The sequence below is a fragment of the Felis catus genome, chromosome D3, assembly GCF_018350175.1.
Source record: "Felis catus isolate Fca126 chromosome D3, F.catus_Fca126_mat1.0, whole genome shotgun sequence".
Classification (NCBI taxonomy): domain Eukaryota; kingdom Metazoa; phylum Chordata; class Mammalia; order Carnivora; family Felidae; genus Felis; species Felis catus.
In genome coordinates, this window is record NC_058379.1 from 90,024,059 (window position 1) to 90,030,058 (window position 6,000).

At 37.7% G+C, this 6,000-nt stretch overlaps 1 protein-coding gene across 9 annotated transcripts in view; it reads left to right on the forward strand.

Moving 5' to 3' along the window:
• The window catches only part of ZNF407 (zinc finger protein 407), a 455,477-nt gene that overhangs the window by 39,276 nt on the left and 410,201 nt on the right, over positions 1-6,000 (forward strand). The window lies entirely within an intron of this gene.

The following is a 6,000-nucleotide window of genomic DNA, read 5'->3' on the forward strand; positions in this document are numbered from 1 at the left end:
GGAAGATTTAGTGGGCAAATATCTTTTAAGTCAAAAACAGCCTCTGTCTTTTGTTGGGCAGTCATGTCATGCCAGGATGCCGTTGCATTTTTTGACCCTTACGAGAGTTTTACAAATAACTTTGCAAGCAGTTTTATTAACCACGGTCTGTGATTTATTCATTGGCAGAATTGATGGCTCAGTAACTTGCAGCTAAAGTAAATGAAGATGAACCTTTGCCCTCAAGCCCCCTGAAGATCAGTAGGGAATGAGTTTTGTTGCCACTGGCTTTAGCTGCAAGGGTTGAGTGCCAAATGGTTCATTTTAATTGCTCTAGGTCTTGGAATTTTAAAAGATACCTCATTTATTGTTTTTACCGTATGAGTTGTAGGAAAGAGGAAGGCCCTGACTCCAATGAGAATTTGCGATTGGATGGCACTAAGCAGTTTCTTCCTCAGATCTTCAAAATAATTGGGCAGTTTTTGCGTGCTCTGTTATTAGAAATCTAATTCCTCCATTTTGTTTTTTTTTTTATTTTTATTAGGGTTACTAAGTCTTGGGAAAGAGAAGAAGAAACTTTTTTGGAGACTAGTTTCTGACCTAAGTAGCATCAAAAGCAGTACAGGATTGGTTGGCTTTGATTGTCCTTTTTAAACCCACTTGGCTCATTGCTTGTTACCGCACACCACCGACATGTGACACTCGTGGTCTATTTGCTCGATTCCCAGGATGAAGAGTTATAAATACACAGAGATACATTGAGTTGTGTGCTGATGCCACAGAGGTCTGAATGTATGCATGGGAGCGGCAATCTAGATTCCAAAACTGTGTCTTTGAGAATGATGGTAGTCATTGAACTTTATTTCGCTTTGAAATAATAGTTGTCTTAATTTTTTGTAAGTGAAATTTGATTTAAAAGTTATAGAACAATAACTTTTCTAGGGTACATATTGTCACAGTGACGCTGAAAGTTCTGAAGAATTGTAGTAAACCCAAGAAGTGTTTGTCTGTGGAGTTGAAACGAGTAGTTTCGATGAGTTAGGTCTAACGAGTTAGAACCCTCTCAGGGGAAAGAAAAAGTATTGTAGGGCGTTCTGTATTTCCTGTATTTCAAATGGATAGGGCAGTAGGTAGGTTAAAAACTAAAGTGAGAATCATGATAAAAAGCAAGAATTGGCCGTCAGGTTAGTGGCAGTAGCATTGGTACATTAACACTGGTGACAATGTCAATTCATTATCATTGATGGCTAAATAATCCTGGAAATGCTCAGTGGACCTATTAGTTCCTGAACATAAGCAGCCCATGCTGCATTTCTTCATTAGCTTTAATTGCTATAAATTTTACCTTTTAAAAAAATCATGCTTTAAAAGGTGAAGTGATCTTTCAGGAACATTAACTCTATAATTTTGTCACAAACAGAAGGCCCTGCACTGTGTTTTCTTTTCTGCAGTACTTAGGATCTTCATCTCTGGCTTTTAGAATTTTATGAATAACCTTTTCCTTACCTGAATTGCAAGAGAATAAACTGCTTTTCGAATAGTTCTGACTAATATATAAAAACAATGGAGCAGACATTTTAAAAATGAAATTAATACTCACAATGTTGTATTCTTTTGTCCTAGTAACTCTTGCTTTTCTTGAAAAAAAAAAAAAAAACCCTCACATTTTATAGCGAAATTGATGGAAATAGTAAACTGCGCGTTTTGTTGAATTGAGCACATTAGATTCTTTGTAATTGGTTTTTCATGTCTGCCTTTCTAGAAGATTGTAGACGCTCATCAGATAGGTATCTCGCGTACTTTTACTAAGGCTTGGCTGAAGAGTTGTGCGTTAGCTACCCCCTTAACAAAGACTGCCTTTTAAAACTTTTATTCCAGTTGTTTGCACCTACAGTGATTTTCTTTGACTCGTTAAGCTCGGTTTTAAGATAATTGTCTCCATTTCATCAGCAAATCTTAGCTAAGGTATATTACGGATGTAAGTCAGTTTGACAAAAGTAGCTGAATGTGTTAGACGTCTAATTCTTATCAGGTAGCTAGGGTTCAGAGTTCAGGATTTAAGTTTTGTTTACCCATGGTTTACATATGTGCCCCCGACATGGTAAAAATTTCGAAAATGTATTGCTTTGCGCTTCTTGTTTTAAGAACCTGTTGTTGATCACTTTATTTAGAAGCCTTTTATTTTACTTTCACTTCTAAGAGGAGGAGTTTTTGAACAATACAGTTTCTTAACGTTTTTCTGACATGTGAATGTGATCTCAAGTGGGGTTTTATAGAGTATAGGTTGTATTTTTATTCAGCACTTACTGGGTAGTTCACATGAGCATGTGCTGTGGAGCTGACAAGGGTTAGTGGGGAGAGAAGAAATAATAGAGCATCTCTCTGCAGAAGTTAATCATGTTTGTTGGGAACATGTGTTTAGAAATAAGTGAAACACATATTTCCCTAAATCAGTGATTCCTACCTTTGACTACTAAAAACACAACTTGAAATCTGGGTGGCTTATAGACCCCATGTTTCGTTAAATCTGTTTAAATTTACGTCTCTCTGTCTCTGTGTGTATCCACACATGTAATAGGGTATGTGATCCTGTCCATAAGAAATGGTATTTATGCGGTGGTGTTGTTTGTTAACATTCACTTCATTTGTTGATCTCATAGTGTCATGATATTGTTCATCTCATGTTTATTATCCCCATTGTACAGATGGTAAACTTGAGATTAAAAGTATTTTTGGCGATGGAGTCAAATTATGTACTGGTAAGAGTAGACCACGGTTTCCTTACTTTTAACTGTCCCTTTATTTTTTTAATTTTTATTTAAAAATTTTTTCTGCTTTGTGCATTATCTGTTGGTTTGTTATTGACTTTAATTTGTACTTATTTTTTTCTCTCTAGGTTGTTTTCCCCAGAATGTAATAACTGTAATTTACCTACCTCCTTCCAGCCCCTAGCCAATTTTGTTTTCTGCTTTTGCTCAGGTTTATGTTCTTTTGAAAACTTGCTTGCATGGTAGTTTCCTTCAGCATTCTGGAATTCAGTCTGTTTTTGTGTCCCTTTCTCTGTTTCACTTTCTCACATTAAAGCATTGTTTTCAGTAACTTTATCATTCTTCCCCTTTGTTGTGTATGTATTGGTAGTCTATTGCACTTGAGTGGTTACAAATTGAACATCGTATAATAGAATTAAGTGCCAGGACAGGTGAGAATATTCTTACCTTTTCATTAGGATGAGAGGGGTGAAGATTGATCAGCTTTGGTTACTGTGTTTGTTTTTTATGATCAGTTACTTAGGGGAAAAAAAAAAAAAAGAGTAGCAGACCAGTGTGATTTCCACCAACCTCATAAGTGCTCGTTGACTGCTGCATGCCGTGATTCACAGAGACCCCAGTACGCGTAGTCTGGGGATTAGGTTATTTTCTGAAGGACTTCCCTGTGTCTGGTCTTGAATCTTGTGTGTCGAGTTAAGTAGTAGAGTAGAATTTACCTAATCAGGAGAGAATAAGGGCATTTTCTTAAGTCTGTTACATCCGGGTTCACGAAAAGATTCTAGACATTTTCTATTGTGTATTGATGTGCTTATGAGCTGTTTATTCTTATTTGGTTTAAGAAACCTTAAATAGAAAGTTACTAATGCAGTAAAACTCTTTGTGTGTGTGTGTGTGTGTGTGTGTGTGTGTGTGTGTGGCATTACCTAGTTTTTGTGCATTAGAAGGGATCTCTATGTAGATGATTATAATGTCACTTTCTGACCTTTGCAGCTTGAATAATTGTAAATCATTGCTTCATAATGTGTCAGAGAATGTCTGTACTAGGCAATTAAATGGCAGAATATAATAGACCAAATTATTGCCTGTCATGTTTTCAACAACACAGTTAGTATTTGAGTTACACTTAATCATTACGTGCATTAGCAACTTCATTGGAATCCAGCTTCAGGCTGAGCATGAAATACATTACATTATTTAAACCTCTAATGGTACAAGTCATTTATTTGTGTTGAAGTCTACAACATGCAGAGTTTCATAAAGCAAGGAACACTTGAGAGCTTAATTTATCCAAATCAAAGTCTAAATGCAGATAAACACAAGTGGCAAAAATTAGTAATTTTTATAGGCTGGAAATATTTAAAAATACATGGTTGTGGGTAATTGTAGGCAGCAGGAATAAATTAAAATCACTATTTTTAGTCTGTTCTGAGAACTAAAGCTGTGTATACCTAAATCATTAAAAGCACCATGGAATTGCATTTTTAGCTGAACAATTAATTACAGCCATCATATCTACAGATGTATCCAGCCAGATAACATAAGCATTTGGTTTGACTGGTTGTTTTGGTTAAAAAGATATAGATAGAAAGAGTTTGTTTTATGGTCTGGCATGAATTATGCTTGTAACAATGTAAAATGCAGGTTCTCTCAGTTTTGTAAAAAATTTAAATTAAGATTCAAATACTCTTATTTTAAAGGGTATATTACATACTTTATGTGTGTAATATATTGATGCTTTTTGTTTGATGATATATTTTTTGCCTTTCGTTTGAAATTTAAAAATGCCACGTAGTGATTACTGTCTCTCTTCCTGTCAGCGAGGAATATAAAATTAACATTGTTAGTTTATTCCTCTGGTGCTAGAGTCCTTGAAGTCCCGTTTAGTGAATGATCATTGTCTTAGATTTTTTACGTCCAAATCACTTTGTAATTTGAATGTCTAAAAGACATCTTAGTTATAATATTAAAATAAAAAACACTCTTTCTCAGATACGGATTCTAGGGTATTTTACAGGGAACTCTTGTAAATCCAGGACAGATTTGGGAGTGAGATTGGGACAGTGGAGGAGATGGTGAGAGGCTTTGCCACCCCCACGCCTTACTCTCCATTTTGTAGTGGTGTTTTCTTGAATTTTCATCATGGAAGAGGGGGTCATAGGTTTATTTTGAGGCAGTGTGTATCGTCAACCTGTAACGAAATAGAAACACGATATACGTTGTCATTTCTTGGTGTTGTGGTTGACAGCATTGGCCCAAGATCTTTTTCAGTGACCAATTCCTATCTCGGGGACTTTTTTATTTTTTTGCTTTATTTTTATTTTAAGATGGTTCCGTGGTGATTTTAAGATCCAGTTGTGGAATCTCAAGATTCTTTAGCTCTCCTGATCCATACGGTGGAATGGGGGGGGGGGGGGATAGCCAGTCTTCTCGTTTCCTTTGCCTGTCCTGTGATTTCTTTGTGGGGAGGGAAGTTAACCTGTTTTCTCCTTCCTTCTTCCTGCTCATGTGGTTCTGAAAGGCGTTTACTTTCTGAAAGGTTTTGCTCTTTGATTTGTCTAAGTCTGAGTAAGAGGAGGTGTTGGAAGTGTACATAGGAGGGAAGCATAACCAGGTCTTGATTCAGGTCCTGTAGGGCACACTCTTGAGAGTGTCCTCTCTGTGCGGACCCAGTGACCAGCTGGTGCAGGGGCCTTGCCAGGGCTTTGCCATCATGTGCTCCAAGCAGGAGAGACAGACGTGAAGAGGGACGCACAAGGGGTAAGAAAGAGCAAGGGACAGAGGTCTGCGGGGAGTGCTTGGCTCTGCTTAGAAACACCAGGAAAGGCTTCCTTGAGAGGTTATGTTTGAGTTGGGGCTTAAAGGATGAGGACGTGTTCGCCAGGCTAATTTGGACAGTTTCAGTAGATGGAGCAAAAGAACAAAAGTAGTGAAGTGTAGAATAGCATGACATCTGAAGAACCTTGCAGGAATTTCCGGGAGTATAAGTGGCTGATGGGGCGAAGTGGAGAGTTTTAAAAATACTAAATAAACAGTTATGGAACATCAATACATGCCGCTGCTGTTGGTCTTTAGGGCTGAAATGGCCAAAATAATAGCCGCTTCAAATGGAAGGAGAAAGCTCAGGTAAAGACACGTCCAAGTCTCGCTGGACCAATTCGGAAGGTTGCGTTTCGTCGGGTAGCCGGCACTTGGGACGCAGGTGAGTGGGAGTTAGGTAACCAGGGCAGCCCATTCCAGGCAGGGTTTGGGGGTG